The 19863-nt window shown below is 35.1% G+C and overlaps 1 protein-coding gene across 2 annotated transcripts in view; it reads right to left on the bottom strand.

The window, feature by feature from the left end:
• LOC118185249 (caskin-2-like) overlaps positions 1-19863 on the bottom strand; it is a 658017-nt gene that overhangs the window by 185332 nt on the left and 452822 nt on the right. The window lies entirely within an intron of this gene.

The raw sequence follows: 19863 nt of genomic DNA, 5'->3' as shown, positions 1-19863 counted from the left end.
CTTGCTAAATATGTAACTTACGTACTGCGAACGCTATATGATAACATATGTCATAGCTACATTCAGCGCGTAACTGAGAGGTCCGCGGTTCGATTCCCGGTGAAGGCGTTGCTAATTTTTCATCTCTCCGGCCTCTAAAAAAATCGTAATGTCTCTGCAAACTGTCCATGGAAAACATAAAAAGTAAAAAAAGAAATTCGTGGAATATCAGTATTAAATCATATGATACAAGTATATAATATTATGCGGGAGTTCCGCAACAATCCGTGATTTAATTGTATGTAAATCAGTATGCATAAACATGGTATAATAAGAATTAGAAATTCTGACACTTTTAGATGAGTTTGAACTCTAACACTGTTCTTTATCTGTTTGTTCTTTTTGAACTTTCCGACTGTTTTTTAATGTAATTTATATTTTAGTGTCTGCATTTGTAATATTGTTCATTCTTCATTTATTGTTTTGTTTTTAATGTTAATTTATGACAATGAATTAACTTTCCATAAATCCATAAATTAAACTGCTTAAAAATACAGATTCCCCTTTCCTATGTGGTTTTTCCCCAACTGACTTCGGATTAACCATAATTTCAAATTGACCGTGGTCATCGTCATCGTTATTGTTCCGAAAAGTCAAGTTAGGTTGTGTTATTTGAATATGGAAAAACTCACGAATGGAAATCTCGTGATAACTATCTGCAAAAGGAAAAGGATGCCTTCGTGTAGGACTTTACAAATGAAACTGGGCCAGTAAATCGGGAGTTACCTCAATAAACATTTTCAATACCCCCCCCCAAAAAAAAATTATTCTGAATACATAACATGCTATTATTCAGTAAAACTTAAAACAAAAGAACGACAAAATAAAAAGGAAATACTAAAGATTTGAACATCGCACCAGGAGTTTGTTGGGGGTGTTTTTTTTTTTTTTTTTTTCCCGGGAGGGGGGGGGGTTGTTTTGTTTTGCTTTGTTGTTGTTTTCGCTGAGCTCTCACCTTATCTGTCTGCTCTTACAATCACTCATGCTAACTTTTCTTGTCTTTTTAACTTTATTATTAGAAATTTTTTAATTTTCCAAATCAGCATAGCTTTAGAATTACCCCATACAGTGTTTTTTTGGCCCAGAAGGGCTATTATTCTGGAACCTCACTTTGTATTAATGAGACTTTGTATTACTTAGTGAGACTTGTATCATTTTGTATTAGACTTTAGTGCGTCCAATCACAACTAGTATCCGTTTCACTTTTCAAATAATCAGCCTCTCCCGCGAGAAGCCGCCTTAATATAGTTACTATAAAAAGGAAAAGTACATGTATATTTTTACTAAATTTAGCTAATGTAAATTGAGGGGTTCAGTTGGTAATCAATAAAAGAGATAACGCGTTTATTGCTTTTAAACCGTTTAGCTTTTTAACGAATAACAGGCAGATTAACTTTAAAAGAAACATTAAAGATCTTACGTTTCACCAAATGGCAAATAAACTAACATCCTTTTATTTGTGTTGTTATACATTTCTTTTATACTTTCATTATATTAATTCTTAAAAAGTAATACATGGCGATAACACTAGGTGGCAAAATTCTTTTATTCGTGTTTCCAGACATTTTTTTCATATTCGCTGTATTAGTTCTTCAGAAATAATAGATGGCGATAAGACTGGCTAGCAATATGCTTTCATTTGTGTTGCCATATATTTTTTATATTATTTCTTTAAAAATAATACTGAGAGATAACCCTTGGTTGCAACATCTTTTTATTCGTGTTGACAAATATTTCTTTTTTTTTAATATATTATTCATACATTATTTTTTTAAATAATACGTTGCAATAACATTAAAGTGATACGGATGAAAAAAGTGAGGTTTGCAATTAATAGATCTCTGGTGCTAGTAACACAAATATTTGAAATAATAAAAAAAAATTATTATTGATAAGTATATGCTTAAAAGGGGAAAAAAACTAAGCATGATACGTATAAGACGGCAAACATTCTCGTTTAAACAAGTGTTAAAATCCGTAGAAATATTAAAGGAAATAAAAATCCAGTATATTGACGGCACTGTATGACGACGTAAAATTTTAAAAACCTTTCAGCCACGCATAAACCTTAATAAGCAGCCAAATCTGGACACCTGTTCTTTTATTTTCGACAAATTAAAATCAACAACAAGCGGAGCAAAAGAAAGAAGGAGAGAGGACAGAACAAACGTGTCGGAAGAAGTTCACCCACCCGGACGACGCCGTGTCGACCTATAAGGTCGGGTATACTTCGTCGGTTCACGGGAGGGGTGCAAGCTACCGACGTAACACCATTGGCTGCGGTATCTACCTCAGTCGTTTAATAAATTCTGAGAGAATACTGCTTTCACTCCAGCATTTTTTTTTTTTTTTAATGTAATGTTTTTTTAAATGTTATATTATAACACTAGCCAGAGCTGGACATACATCAGCTAAAAGTGTAACTACCTTTTAAATTTGTGGCAAAACACACCGACAGACGTGCCTTACTTGGGACATTTACATGCATATTCTTCAGCAGCCAATGACAGGCCTAGTATCTATTACGAGGTATGAATATATTGGCTACCATGATTTTATCATTATTATTATTAAAGCAAACAAAAATCACTGATTAAACCTTACACATAATTAATTATAAAAAATTTAAATGGAAAAATGAAGAAAAACACACCAATTTAAAATCCGCCCACCCTTTGGCATAGGTTTTGAACAAAACTCTAGCTATTTCGAGAGTAATCATATAGAGGCCCCTTTTCATCAGGAACAAAGATAATTTTGCCAAAACGTTTATAAGGTATCTCTCCCGCTTTTTAGCGTGCCTTTGTGGTGTAGTGGTTCTGCACGCTGGGCCGGTATTCCAGAGGTCCGTGGTTCGATTCCCGGGGAAGGCGTTGCTAATTTTTCATCTCTCCGGCCTCCAAAAAAATCCTAATGTCTCCACCCGTTTTTGCTTGATTTTGAATAAAAGCAAATCAATATTTGGTTCTTGCCCAATAGTGATATTTATTTTTATAAGCTTTTATTTAGTTACCTCATAGTTTCCACCCCCCGAGTGGATTTTTGCCATCGATTTTTAACCTACTTCCTGCTAAGCTATCGAATCAAATTTTGTACATGCACTGTTTCTCAATAACAGTACAATATGGTGAGGGGATTTCAAAATTCGGATTATTTATTATTATTTTCTTTTTTCTCCCCTTCCATTTAATGCTTAAACGACTTTTCGCACATATCTTCTTTTAAAGAACAAACTAAGCATATCAGAATTTTATTGTTTGCATCATCGAATAGAGCTCCATGTGGGGGAGGGGAGGGGGGGGGAATCTTTTTAGTGAAACTTGCATGAAAATTATAACTTAATTTCTGAATTTTAGGCAAATTTTTGATAATTGCTTGATTTTTTTAGACTATTTGACGTTTATGATCTTAGTTTCAACATCTAAAAGTGTATCGGATATAAAATATTGAAAGTTCCACATTATAAAACAAATTTTTCGCCGTCTTTTAAAATAAGAATCATAAAAAAATACAAATTGAGTTATATTATTATTATTATTATTCCTTTGCCGTCTGAAGCAGACGGAAAAAAGAGTTTCTAGCGGAAAAACTGCTCTCGAGTTTACCATTTTGCCCACTTAATGACGAATTGGCGATATTTGTTTTTTCCCTTTTAACTTCGTTGCGACATTGCTATTACACGCAATTCCTGATTTTAAGATAATTTCGCATTATTATCAGACTTAATTTTTTAACATGAATTAGGGCAGTCATATATTTTCTCATTAATAAAATTTAAAATTTTACAAAAACAAAAGCAAATCATTAATTATAGCTAGGGAAAATAACGGAAAGCATGCAGCTCGATACGAACTTCACGGAAAGATACAGCACTACATTTTCAAGAATTTCGTCCAATAATTTTCAATCCCAGAAAAATAAAAAAATTTTTACAAAAAGTTATTTAATGAATGTGAAAACTGACTATCTTGACTCAACATGGTGTCTTCCCTTCAGATTAGAGCAGGATTAAAACTTTTAGAGGCACGATTTAGTGCCAGCATAGGTTTACGGCAGTTTTTTCTTCATTAGTTTTTATGTGGTTTAACTGCACCATTATTCCATGGTAAATATTTCATGGCAATGAGAAATATTTTGGTCCCACATTTCCTGAATACCTAAGGACCTTTTGAGGGTGCCTCTTTCTTTGGCGTGCTTATACTTGCCCTAAGAACGTGCTTATACTACTTAGTGTTTAATCCAGCTCAGCTTCATGCTTCAGCTCGACAAATAGCATGCCAATCTGAAAAATAATAACTGAAAAAATTCTTCCTTTACAATCCTCCTTTCATTATAACATTATTTTCCTTTCATTAATAACAATTAACGCTAACTAAATATAGTATTGTTACGTGCATAAGAGTTCGTAAGAGATGAAATGCACAGCATGGTAAAATTTATATTACCACTCCACAGTTCTGGAACTGTCAACAAAAACGCTCATACAACTCTTTTTAGTATGACAGAAGCACAATCAGCAGCTACCTTTCAAACTACTAAGAATAATACCATTTCAAACTAGTTAAGAATGTTAAACACAAGACGATTGGCGGGCACTAACCATTTTTAGGCTTTCGCCACTATTAATGTGGCCACCGTTACCTCCTATGAAGGGACAAAGAATTTACAACAATGCCTTCTCCGGGATTCGAACCCGGGCCCTTCGGTAGCCAAATTTCTCCTTGACAATATCTTTCCTGATGACGATCCGGATGAAGACCTGGAAAAACATCGTTCCCTACGCCATAATTTTGAGAATTACTCTACAATTGGTATGCAAGACACTGAACCTCCTCCATCCAGAGCAGAAGTTGACCGCATCATAAAAGCACTCTCACCTCGGTCCGGATGGAGTCGATAATCAAGTGATTAAAATCTTCTTCCAAAAATTTTCAGTCTTAATCTTAGCTTTTCTGACTGCATGCTGGCGTCTCCGGTTTTTTCCCGCTGGTACTAAGACGGCTGAACTGGCCCTTTTTCTAAGACCAGGAAAAGACTCTTTCTTTCCATCCTCATAGAGCCCAGTTTGTCTCCTGCCTGCTCTGGGTAAATTACCTGAGCGAGTTGTACTCGGCAGACTCGTGTACTTCATTGAACGATCTAAAAGCCTTCATCAGAATCAATTCGGTTTCAAACCAGGTATGTCCACGGAGCACGCATTGAGTCAGCTGTTGGATATAATACTCACTAACAAAATGGAAGATAGGCACACAGCAGTCGTTCCCTCGATATTCAAGGAGCTTTCGACTCGCTATGGTGGCCCGACATCATGAACAGTTTGGATGCCCTCAAATACTCTGCTTCCATAACACACCTGATTCGCAGCTATCTTGACAAAAGACAAGTTTTAATGACGTTAGACAGAGAATTGGTAAGGAAGGGCCTTAAGAGGGGATGTCCGCAAGGTTCCTGTCTTGGACCCGTTCTTTGGAACATAGTTGCTAACTCAGTTTTTTCAGTCTTTGAAAACAAATAAGGAGTAAGGCTTTTAGCATACGCAGACGACTTTTTACTCATTTTAGCAGGCCGAAGCGACCTTGAAACGCGAACTCAGGATAGCCTTAATTTATTTGCTGACTGGGTGAGAAAGCATAAACTGAAACTCTCGGTGCCTAAAACACAAGCACTCATAATTAGTCGAGGCTCTCCATTACGTAGAAACCCCTGTCTTAAACTCTTGGGGGTCCTCCATTAAATGTGTTAAACAACTTAAGTACCTAGGAGTAGTAATAGATAACAGACTTTCCTGGCAACCACACATCTCTTCTTTAAAGTTAAGAATCAATAGACTGACTACCTCCATGCGATCAACAAACTCGTTAAGATGGGGTATCCCATGTCACTTGCTTAGAATATGGTACAAGACAGTGGTGGAAAGAATTATTCTGCATGCTGCTGCTATTTGGGGAACTAACATCTCTTCCCAAATGAGACGTTCACTACTCTCTATACAACGACACCAGCTTCTTCTCATTTGCAAGGCTTATAGTACCACGTCCACGGCAGCCTTACAAATTATAGCAGGCAAGGCGCATCTGAACTTGTTAATTGAACGAGAGGCTGCAGTGGTTAACGTAAGCAGACTACGACACACCATGAGTCTCTGGAAACAAATTTATATCCATACTGATTATGAGCATCACATACCACAAGCTCCCTGCCACCCTGCTAAAAATAACCTTGTGGACACTATCTATTTTAATAGAACACAGGACTCGGAATTTGCAAATGGTGTTTTCACTGATGGCTCTAAAACTCCAGGGGGTACGGGAAGCGGATTCTGTATACTTTCTGGAGGAGCTTTAATGTATGAGTGGAAAAGAAAGCTCGCTTCTGAAAACTCTGTCTTTAAGGCGGAGCTCATAGCAATTAGAGCAGCTCTTCTCCACCTGAAGAATAATCCCACAGTGCCCAATATCATATACACAGACTCAGCCTCGAGCCTCGCTGCGATAGCTGGAATTCGTTCTCGCAGTCCTATCGTCAGCAGCATTAGAGACGTTCTAATACACATGCTTGCTTCGCAAAGACCCTCACTCATCTGGGTGCCCGATCATACGGGAATAGAAGGAAATGAGAGAACAGATGTTGTCGCAAAGGAAGCAGCGGATTCATCCACTTTGCGAGAAGTCCCGACCCTTAGGCCAGTCTCGAACCTAAAGAGTCGGACATTCCATCAGCTCCTAAGAATATGGCAAGAACGTTGGGATCAAGCCTCCACAGGGACACGTGTTTACAATCTCATTTCCAAGGTCAAGACAACAATCCAAACTAATGACGTATTTCCTCACTGGTCATGGGCACTTTCCTTCATACCTCTGCCGCTTTGGCTTGAGAGAGAATGGTAACTGTGAATGTGGGGAGGAGGGTCATTCAGATCATTTTGTGTTCTCCTGCCCACACACAGCACTTAACAGCCTCAAGCAACCAGGAGCTAGATTCTGGCCAAATTGGTTCCAGAACCTACAAAGCAACAGAGTTGCCCAGCGGAAATTGAAAACAATAATTGACTACTGTACTAGCAATTACTCTTCTGACACTGGAAGATATTAGTCATAAAAGTCTACATAAGCTAGTTCAATATGTCAGCAACAGAGTATGTGATATGTATGTTCAATATGTCAGCAACAGAGTATGTGATATGTATGTTCAATATGTAATTTTGTATTTATGCTGTGCCAGGTTCTCATACATAAAGTTCGTACTGTATCTGAATGCTGTAATGTATCTGTACATGTTTATATCTTTTATTTATGGTACCTAATTTATACTAAGGATCACGCGTACCTCAATGGCATGCTTCTTGTTAACTTTAACTATCATGATAACGTATATGTATGGGTGTATATATCAATATGAGTGAGAGTATGTATACTTTTATTTGTTTCGGAATATCTATGTATGTAAGTGTGTATATTTCTGTATATGAGTTTGTATTTATATATGTATATACATATATTTTGATTGTACTCTTCTTCAAGTTCCTTGTATGCATATGTATCTCTTTTTTGCATTTTATAAATGTCGTCTGCTCAGCTGGGGCTGCCCAGGACTGCGGCCTGGTAGCTAGTGGTTGGTAACTAATTTGGTTGGTAACCAATTCTGCATGGATATATTTATACCCGGGTCGGAAGCCAACTCAGCGGTTTACCTCCTCTAACCACTGTATCGTCTGTATCGGCCATACAAGACAGTATAGACAGCCTCATTGTGTAAGCTCGCATTCAATACTCTATATCTTAATTCTTTCAGCTAAACTAAACTGATTCTCGCTCCGGTCTTATTTAGTTTTCTACAGCAGCCGAGAAATTTCCAGTATCTTCGATTTCTCGAAATTGCTGAAAGGTAAACACAGTTACAGTTACATAAGGTCGAATACAGCTACAATTACACAGAGAGCGGACCGAAATATCACCAAGTGGACGCCAAGTTTGGCTACTTTTAACGATTTCACGCTAAATTTGAGGACAAATGTTAGTCGCCAAAATTACCGCCAGTTTGGCGTCATCTCATTAATTAGGCGAAACAGCCATTTACCACAATGTTAAATGCAGTTACTCATGTAACCCTGTTTTTATAACGATGCTTCACCCTCTGAGGCCTTTCATGTTACATTATACAAGAGATACTATAATTTACATATAATTACACTAAAATTATTTGCGTATATACAAAATTCATATCAATATCTAATATTATCTCCAAATTCCTCCAGAAGTAAGATTAAAATATATAGGGCCAGATACAGTTATAGTGGATACATATAGATTGATAGATTGGACCAGCTATAGTTATACAGGAATGGAACAAACATGTTGGCAATGGTGATTTCTCGCCAAATTTGGTGATAAAAATTAGTTGCTAAAGCAATCGTCAGCTTGACGCTACCTTGCCCTCGCCATTTACTTCAATGCTAAATGTACTTGACCCTATAACTTTATTTTTCCAGCGAAGCTTCACTCTCTTGAGCCCTTCCATGTTACGTTATACAAGATATACTTCAGTCTTACATACAATTTCACTAAAAGCATTTACATATATACAAAATTCGTAACATTACTTTAAAAAAGCATTATAAATAACAGTTTCCAAATAGATATTCTTCAAAACAACAGCTGGATTAAAATTCATAATTAAATTTAACAACCTTCCAGCACGCGCAAAATTTACGACAAATTCAGTTTTTAATGCACATTTTTCGCATATCGAAGCTAAGACGTCTGTGTGTGTGTGTGTGTGTGTGATCATGGCAAAGCCTCGAGGGCTATCTGCCTAAGGGGAGGGATGCCTTCGTGGAGGACTTTCTAAGGGAAACTGGCTCGTATACACGTTACACATGGGGAAAACCACGAAAACGCCCATGCAGCCAGCCCGTTCGCGGGATTCGAACCTCGGACCGAACTACCAGTGTTCAGCGACTTTACCGCTCGGCCGCTGCTGGGCCGCTAAGACGTCTGAAAGTCATTTCTATTCCTCCTTTCTACCCTTCCCCACATCATAGAATGTGCAAACAGGAAGTCATTTGACTTTTTGTTTAACTGGGCTTTTGTGCTACCTGGCAGCTTTTTCATAAAATTTACGACACGCGCGTGGTCGTGTTTTAAAATTCGGAAAATATTTTTTTTTCTCAAATATTTTTTAATTTTGTGTTATTAATTGCCGTGTATTATTTTAATTTGAACACATTTGGCTCTGTAAATTTTATATCGGTTTTCATGGCAAAAAAAATATGTGCGACCAGCTAATTTTGCTCGGATTCTTCAAGAATTATCTGATGAAGAAAAGAAAGACAAGGAAACCTTTGGATGGGAGAACAATAGCGAACAATTCCATTCCTTATTTTCTTTTATTTCTATTTTTTAGAAATAAATAAAAACATTAAAGTTAGTTTAAAGTGCGTTTTTGTAACCAGTAACAAGTAAATTTCCTTGGAGAAGTAAGTAATGCTAAACTTACTTTTTTTCCTACCAATGTGTTTTCCTTTTTTATTGTCTATACTTGTCTTTGGTGAATATTAAAATTAGCTTCAATTTTAAAATATAATTAATTAATAATAAATTTAAAACTTTCTATAATGAAATACATCATTGCATTTCCATCTAACTAACATAAGAACTTACAAATAATTTACTTATATTTGAATAAGATATCATTTGTATTTTGCAATAATAAAATTAATACTTTATTTCTTAAAGGTAAAGATAAAAGTATGGTGTACACCAGCAATGTACCATGAGTCAACTGGTAATGCCTTCCCATACTAACTCTTAAAAAAAGGGGGGTAATTGCAAGTTTTATAAGAATTTGCATACACTGAAGCTTTTCAAAAGGTCTAAAGTTTGCCTATTATGGTATTTTATTTCTTAAGAAATTTATTATCAATATTCACTCATTTCTGTCGTTTTTCGTGCCAAAAACGGTAAAATAACGGATGTCGTAAAAAATACAACGCGCGCGTGCTCATGTAAAATTGCCAAGCGCGCGTGCTGGAAGGTTAATATAGACGATTTCTGTAGGAAATTTAATTTATCGTTTGAGTACATTTGAATAATTTTAGTAAAAGCTATAATAAAAAATGTCCGGACAATTAGGTTTTAGTTTTCACCTTTTATTCTGAAGCAAGTCTTTTGTTCTTCTACAAAAAATTTCAACATTCTTTTGTTAAAACAATGGTAAAGATACTTAGGCAATGCTGCACAAAGAATGTTAAAATTTCCCCAGAGTTAAAATGTGCTGTCCGATCTTAAAAAGAAAATACAAATTTCACAAACAAAGTGAGTTAGAAAAATGCAAATTGAAATTACGAAAATGTGGCGATTTTGTGAGAAGAATGATGGGATGACCAGAAAATTGCATAAATGCTTCTTTCAACAGAAGAGTGGTATTTGTTATAAAGAAAACGAAAGCATTTTCAAAAGCCTTAATAAATAATAAAAAAATAATAATAATAAATAAAAATAAATAAATAAATAAATAAATAAATAAAAAAAAAAAGAGAGAGAGAGAGCGAGAGAGAGAGAACATCTTGTCAAAAATAACAGGTCCTAAATATTGACTTCCTGAGAAAGACCAGACTATGAAGAAGGAATATTAAATGGAAGAAAAAACAGAGCTAAAAGAAACCATCTTTTATTTAACGAAGTGACAGGATTTGGCACGAAGAGGAAAACAAGCACACACTCACACACGCAAACCACAAAAAAAAAAAAAAAAAAGAGAAGTATTTAAATTAGATTTATTTCATTTGCTTTTAATGATAAAATAAAAAGGGAAGGGAATTAAAAAATTAATTTAAAGAATGAATTTAAATGGCAGGATCCTTATATTTCATGATTGGTAACATGATGTTTTCCAGCCAACACGCACGCACACACACACATCGGGGAGGGGGGACCACAACTTATCGCTTCCAGTGTATTACGATACGCTTGAATTTTCCTCCATGAGCTCGCTAAATCAAATATGATACCGAAGCAAAGTGTCAGTGCCGTTATCGTATTTGATATGCTGAAATGGAATGTTTTACTTGAGCTCTTAAATGCGCATAAATGATGTTAGAATGCTATGAAAAATAATTAAATGAATGTCTTAGTGTTAACGTTGTTTTTATGCAGGACTTTATGAATCATCCTTTTCAATATGAGAGATATCTACAATATTTCTTGCAAGTCCATTGTATATTATAATGCCACTATTCTGATGACCTAAAGATGACGAAAGAATGCTGAAAGACATTTATGAAGATGGATTCTGATGCCATTTAATTTTTACACGAAGGGTTACTTTAATGGACTTGGTTAGTGGATTGCGATTCTGTAGCACTAGAAAGATATAATCTGTTATATTTGTCAGCAAAACTGATATTGAACCCGTTATATTACAGTGGCAACAGCTAATGCATCCTTGTATTTCAACAAAAGAAATCATCCCGAAGAGAGTCTATCAAATTTCCCATGTCCATTGATTCACAGGGTATAATAGTGTGCACTTAATAAAATTTCTTAATTTTTCAGTATTTTTGGAGAGACAACCAAACTAATATTAAGTAATCAAAATAAAGTGAAAATAAAACAAGACTGTTATTCATAAATTAGCACGTCTCTGTTACGGTTAAGTTCTAAGAAAAGCGGTTAAAGCTACATCAACTACCACAAAGATAACAGTACAAGATTTTGCAAGCGATCTTTTGCTAACATTACTGATACTCGAATGACTATTCATATCACAGTTCTAAATAAATTATTCCGTATTAAACACAGAATATGAACAAACCAAAGTTATATTAAATAAAGACTATATATAAGCAGAACTCTAAAACCCTATGACCATATTTAAATAAATAATTTTCTGTTATTTATGCAACAGCGCAGATGATCTAGGGGCTAAGAAGTTTGGAAAAAGTTGTTTTGTTTTATTTAGACAGCGTATTTGGTTAGCGCACTGAAATAAAACTTAAGGCATGTAAAAGTTTTATCTGTAGGAAGTAACTCTGTCGTGCATTGTTAGCTAACATTTGCATGAACAGATTAACAGGTTTTCTTTTATGAAATATATTAGATTCAGAGCACCTACATTTCACTGCTAATTTTAAAGCGACAAGCACAGCAAAGTAGCTTAAAAACAATGCAGGAATAGTATTGCTTTGAAGCTGCTTAAACTATGACATAATATAATAGAAATCACATAACCTGGGTTTATTTTTTAAATTTTTATTTTGTTTATTAGTTCAAAGGGGCTTTATTCCTGAGGGACTATTGTTTCCGTTTTGCGATTTTGGGTCGAATCACTCTGAATGTCCGTTTCCCTTTTCAAACTGTTGCACCAAATATTATCGCCCTGCATTATATTTGAAGAAATTAAATAATGAAGAATCTGCATAAATGTATGCGTTTCTAGCATTGTAATAAAACAACGTTATCTAGAGCCATGAAATTTTGAATGACGTAATCCTGCTGCGAGTATGGGCATCTGGAAGACCAAATTTGAAATTTAGAATTTGTTTTATTATCGATTTCATATTTTGTAAAACTTTAACGAATTTCTGATTAACAGACTCAATTTCAAAGCGAGCGATGGCAACGTTGTACAGAAAAAAAAAAAAAAAAAATTATCTCCGACGCGTGAGACTGTGTATCGGAAATTCTAAAGATATGCTCAATTTAAAATTATTTTGCGATATTGCTCTTGAACTGAATTTTATGGATGCTCAATTTAAAATTATTCTGCGATATTGCACTTGAACTGAATTTTATGGTTTAAGTGCGAAGAACATGATATCAAAATTTATTACAGATTATCAAAACCTAAATTTTTATCACTTTCTAGCGTTTTGAAAATGGTTTTTTAGTCTAAAATTTTATTGCTAGTTCTGGGTAGAAAGGAGGTTTTAGGAATCTCAAAATTATAACTGAAGAAAATCTGTCCAGGGAGTTCGTGGTTAGATTGAGTCGGTTCTTGAAATTCAAATGCGTGTTCGATTCTTTCAACTCTTCGCCCCAACCTCGCTAACCGTTCCAGATCTTACTGTTCGATGTTTTCCGCTCTTCGCTTCATCTTCGCTAACTGTTTTTATTTCACTTCACTTCCAACCTTTTTCATCAAGGTTATTGCCAGTGAACAGTGTGTCATAAAAAAGAACCGATTCAATTCAATGAGCGAACACTTCTTATGTACTTGATCCTATGAACACTTGATCCTATGAAAGAGGAGTTTTGCCCGTCTCTATACCCCATAGTAAAACGTTAAGAAGTATTACATTTGGTCAGATGTCACGCAATGAAATTAATCTTCACTTAATCTATCTTGGAAACGGTCATCCAAAAGTGTGAGGACATCACTGGCAAGAATAAAGGCAGCTACAAAACACATGCATTGGCATGTATAAGTGTCAAATTATATGATTTTTCATTCTCATTTCATTTATTATTCTTATATTCTTTAGAACTAGAGCTTTGGAGTTTTTTTTTAAAGAGTACAAAGACAAATCTTGAACAAAAACGGATTTTTAACACTTAAATTAGGACACATATCAAACATGTCCGATTAAAATAAATAGCAATGCCATAAATGCATTATTAAGAGAATGAATCCCACTGGACAAATGGTTTCGAAACAGTAATTTCATGCTTATTTGCAAGGTGAACATTCAAGATCGGCAATTTACAAATATTTATATAGTTAATAAAAGATATGCAATCTGGTTAGAGATTCCTTCCTTAGCTCACCTATGTACTATAACTGCATTAAAAACAGAACGTATAATAACAAGAGCACTACGTAGCACACATATTGCAACTATTTTTTATTTTTTTTAATTAAAAGGATAACATCTAGTTTTATCAAATGACAACATTGGGCATTCTAATTAAAGGCAAGCAAATATTTGAACAATATTCTGATTTACAATAAATTTTTCACAATCCGAAATGTTTAGAATTCCCGTTTATTCCCCCAAGCTTTACAGCGCCAGGTTCTCAAAGTTTTAAACATATTCGCATAATATTTCCTTTTCTCTGTTGCATATAAATTTTCCCTTTGAAGGCTAGTTAATTGGAAAGTTCATCTATTTTATTTTCCACTGTATTTATTACTTGAAAATATTTTGTGCAGATTCTTCGTTAAGCTATCGGCTGTGGCAGATGTCCTCGCACTTACGAAACTTTCCAAACACTTCACCTTACTTCTATTATTTATGTTCCAGTTCATTGTAGCCTTATCTAGTGCTGATTTGTTCAATTTTTCATAATGTGGGTCTTTTGTTCGCCCCCTTTCACTTTCATTCGTCCGGTGTCTTCCTTCGAAACTGCAGTCAGGACTCATTCATGTGACATGCCTCTGCAGCGTCCGGTTCAATATTGTCAGACATCGCTTAATATTGTAAATTGTTAGACATCGGTTCAATATCGGTAAGATATTATAATGTTAATATTATTATGTATACTTATCAGAATGTAGTCTTCTTTTAGAAAATTAATATTGTGATAAATACCAATAGTTTATCATGACTATTTTTTTATTATTATGTGTTTACTGTAATCGCATTCTTCGGAAATAAAATCACTCCCTCTCGAATTTTCGTACAATTATATTAGCTAAAAAAAGGGAGCAAAATATGGTATGTCACACATTAAGTTTGAATTCTTCTTATTCAAAATGATTCGATCTGGATTTCCGAAGGGTTACACACGTACCAGAGGCACGTTTATGGTGATGAGCTAACACGCTTAAAAATCAGATTGCATTTCCTCCTTTTTATATTATTATAACATTTTCTTAATTATAGTAAAAATTTCATAGAAGATTACCAAATAAATTTAACGTTTCATCCCCAATACTTGAAAATCCTCCAATGGGGTCAGCATCCCTGTATATGCGTATTAAACTGCTGTATATTTATTCCCCAGAAGATTGGCAAGTTGACATAACCAGATGTTACGGAAGACAATGCGAAATACTGGTCTCTTTGCGATCCACGAAAAATAAACTTCCGTCTAACTGTGACGTCATATTCAATTGACTGCGTATGCCAATTACCTACAACCCCATATACGTTCTATTACAATAGCAGCAAAACCTTTTCTAATAACAGAGTGAGATTTTTGTCGCTTAGTTATACAAGTGAATATCCAGGGAAAGCGTACCATCGACCAGCTGTGGAACACTCCCCCGTTCTCTTCCTCGATCGTTTGGTGAATTGAATGCCTCATCCCCAAAAATCCTGCCGCAGTTCTTTCCCCCACCACGCAAACCACCTGGTCATATGCGTGCTATATTAAACATCGTGTTTCACGGTTTAACCCCTCAATTAGGATCTACCGCCCGTCAAATTACGCGATTGGCTCTACCACTCGAGGACCAGAGTCATCAACTTGGCGAGGAAAAATCGTGTCACATCTGGATGCAGGCGCCACGCTCCGCTCGCCAAATACAAATAATGAAAGTAAGCCAGCATGCTATCCTCCAGTACATACACACACGCATCTGGTAACGATAATGTCAGAAAAGAGACCCATTTCGTGCCCGCTATAAGTAATATTTGAAGAGGAACTACTTTCACCCCTAAGATGGAAACTGGGGTAGGATAAAGATGAGTTGTCAACGTTCGTACGTACATTCTGATGAAATACAACAATTTATAGCAAAAATTTAGAATGGAATGCCATAAATTTGCAAATCGCTTCTCAAGAAGCACATTAACTGTGGTAGCCATGCAAACGCAGGTACTCAAGGGTGTAAGTTTTTCAAAATAGTACATTTTTTAAGAGTTAATGACTAGCAGGACATTCATTGTTCCCGAGTAGGCTTACCATACTACTACTAGGATAAGTACCTATGATTGAAATGGCTAAATAAAGACGTTGCTAACAAAAAAAGAAATTTTTAATAACTCAATGTACTTAAGGCACAATAACACGCCGAACAAATACTAATTCAGAAGTCAAACAACAAAAATCAGCATTATATTTTCAAATTTTCAAAGGACTAGTTTCGATGGTTTTACCGAACCACCATCGTCAGCTGCAAAAGCGCAAATGGATCTCATTATATTTTATTATTAAGAAGTTTCAAATGCCGACTCGCAATTTTAAGTCAATTAAAACAGGACATACGCAACAGTCATGTGGAAAGCATAAGTTACAGTGCTCTCAGATCTGATTGAAACAAAATATCTAAAAAATGAAACAAAACTATCTGGATCTCACAAGCTACCAGGTATTATAAATTGTAAGAAAAAAAAATCTAAATTCATTAGATCACATTCTAGAGTATTTGGGACCAACCATTTAGACAACATTAAAAGCACTTGATCTAAATACAATATATTTAGATTGGCAACAGCGGATGTAACAGAAGCGGTATTTTAATTGCCAAATTTCTGTTTTATTTGAGACTGCGCTGCTTATACTTCTAGCACATTGAGCTTATAAAAATTTTACTAAATAACCAGGATAAAATGGTGGGATGTTTGGCAAGCCTACTTGTGAGAAACAATTGAATTCATTAGGTCTTTTTATTTTTGGTGTCGGTTCTACAAACGATAGGTTTTTCAGACTGTAACATAACGAATCAAACTGAAAAATAAATTTATCCTTGAAATAACACTGTCTCAACTCTTATGAACTCATTTTTACTAAGCAGGAACGACCTATCCAGAGAAAACGAATTATGTAATCTGTCAGTCCTTTCTATCACGACAGGCTTTCCCCACAGGGTATGAGTGTCACTTTTATCAATCTTTCCACAGCGAGAATTCTGAGCTCTTTACGACTGTTTGTGCATGTTCAGTTCCAAAGGAATACATGCAGACGCGGAAAAAGCTATTCCACATGCATACTTTTGCAACTGCACATTCACAGCAGTGTGCAATATGTTTTTCTACCTCCATAAAATTCTCCTTATTTTATTTTACTTCATTTTTTTGCTTAGCTGGTATAGTTCGTTGGGTAAGTTGGCGAATGAGCTTAGATCTTTCCCTTTTTAAAAAGGGAATATCGAATTATTAATGCCATGAATGCAAAAGACGTTTGGCAACCGTACTTTTCGGAAGAAAAAAAAATTCAAGTGACAGGTACGTTAACTGTTTGGCCTGTTTGTCAATTGTATCATTTTTACACTATTTTTTTAATCTGGGGGGCATTTTTTTTAATTTTTAAGGGCATTTTTTCCATCTTATGTGCATTTTCTGGCTATTTTTAAGGGCATTTTTACGAATTTTTAGTCATCAAAATCAGGGCAATGGTTGTAAGTAACACCCGAATAGTTAATTTTAGTCTTCTGAATCTCCAGTTTTCGGTCAATATTCATGATTACATATAAAATAACCCCACTGAACTAGAACCGTGCTCAATATTTAATAAAACAATTTGGGTACTTCCTTATTATAGCGGCCCCTAAGACTGAATCACTAATCAATCGAGATACCTCGCCGAAATCACGCCGTGTTCTTATACCTCGCTACATGTTACATGTCGGTTGATTAGAAATTGCATGTTGGGGGTGGCTATAATAAGGAAGTACCGAAATTTGTTCATTAAATATAAAACCGCTTCATTTATACAAATTTTGTTGTTACACATGCTTTAGAATAAATAACTTAGATTTCGAACTAAATGAAAACACATTTCTGCTTCAGAATTTTGGAAGCATTTAAAAGCATGCTTCAGAATTCTAGGAGCATTTAAAAGCAAAAGAAAAAGGTTTTACGCTCACTTTCATTAAATATTTACCCAAAATATAATGCAAACATACAGTGGCAAAAGCGGAAAATCTGCTCCAGAAAATGTACCGATATTATGTAAAACGTAACACAGATACTGCAATCTGTGTCTCAAGATGTTACATTAATTTTTAGTTTAGTCATCATTTCTTCTCTTCAGTTGACTAATTATAAATCAACCGATAATTATACATGCTATCCCGAACATGAGTTCCGTTTCAAACGCCATTTTACAGGCTAGCGGTCAATGGCATGAAACAGTAAGAAAAGTTTATATTAGCAAATAAAAAGATGAACGTTATATAATTAAGGTTTCCGATAATCCGATAGACATATGGAGAACATGTAAAAAAGTTCAGAAAATTGGCATTACAGTTGATGTTACCTACTGTTCTCTTTTGAAAATTAACGGCTGTAAGAAGGAAAAAACTTTTTTACGGGGGGGGGTGACATTGTTGGTTAATTGATTGAGGCAACGCACACGAAGAACATCTATCTAAGGAAAGTAGGTTTTCGTGGAAGATTTTCCTAAAAAAGGAGCTTGTATTCATGCTATACAATATAAATTAAACGCCCCCGGAGCCAGCGTATGCTTTGGGATTTCAACCCTTTGCCTAATTATAGTGACCAGTGCATAGAAGTAAGGATAATTCCTACCTCCATAGTCTAGTGGTCTTACCCACTCGGCCACTGGCAAGCACTTAAATAGATATGAATAAATATTGTGCTGAATGCACATGTTCACGATTTTCATCAGTTCATAGGTTAATTCAGAAAGAAAATGATTATTAACGCATGAATAAACGCATGAATATTAGCGCAGTTTACAAATACCATAACGAATTGGCGTTTAATGACCGTAAACCAAAATAGGACTGCGAAGTTTTGTTTTGCAATAATAACTTTAATACATTCAAGCTACTTCACCTATGTATACATCACAAACCGTAAACATACAATAGTTTATATATAAAAGGCACCTGATAACATAATCCAATGACACAACCCATTTAAAAATAAATATTTAAATAACTGTGGGTCAGCTTCGTACTAGCCACCAAATTCCACGGCGACGACAACGACATATCGTATTCCCAACGAAAGGAAATGAGCAAATGTAAATTAGCTACGAGAGGCCATTTAGCATTAACCATTTATAATCACAGCGCTTTTGTTTTCAATCAATAATATGTTTCATAACTTGCTTAAGTTCAAACACACACTTTATACTGTAGTGTAGAGTATTCATTTATTTTTATGTTAACTAGTTCTTTTGTCTTTCTCGCTTATTTTCTTCCCAGAATACTACGCAATATCTAGTTCACGCGTGTCCAAATGTGGTAGAAAGAGATAGTATTTAAAGGCAGATTTTACACTGTAGAATCAGAGCATGTTCTGCTTGTTCAATGCCACGTTACTAGTTGATTCTCTTCAAAGCAGTTTACTTGCGGCGTTGCGTTATTTTCGCCATTAAGCTTATCAGGTCGATATTAGGTTTGCGCCATTCTCTCCGTGTAGCCGTTGGACTAACTGAAATTTACTTGATTAAGTTCAATTCGTGACTTTTGATTTAAGCCATAAATGCTCACTGATTCTGTACACACAAGCTGTGCCTTCTATTAATTTATCTGATTTAATAAAAGATTCATTTACAACCTTTCCAAGTCTCTGTTGTGATTTCCCAGACATAGCGAGAGGTTGTTCAAGTCGTCAGAATTCTCATTCAGTGGATGTTATCAAAGGGGATGAAACTCAATAGTAGAATACATCTTTCGCTGGAATTTCTGTTACAAATCCTGGTAGATGCTTTGTTCAACAGGAATACATCAGATTTCAAACCATAAACTTATTAAAAATATTAAATAACGCGAATTTTGCAGTAAATTTTCTACTATGCTTTCAGTCATCACAGGCATTCTCAAAATTACTGCATATATCGTTTAAATTTTTTTTATTCTTATACAGTACAAAGTCTGCAATCCAGACGTCCATTATCCGGAATGATCTATAATCCGGACCTCAAAGCCATAAACTTTTTTGTATGCTTTACGCATGCGCGTAACGAATGC

The sequence above is a fragment of the Stegodyphus dumicola genome, chromosome 10 (genome assembly GCF_044657685.1).
Source record: "Stegodyphus dumicola isolate Sdum_Otavi_A_Nest chromosome 10, ASM4465768v1".
NCBI classification, from domain to species: Eukaryota; Metazoa; Arthropoda; class Arachnida; order Araneae; family Eresidae; genus Stegodyphus; species Stegodyphus dumicola.
The sequence above is the reverse complement of the archived record's forward strand: the minus strand, read 5'-3'. Positions and strand labels throughout refer to the sequence as shown.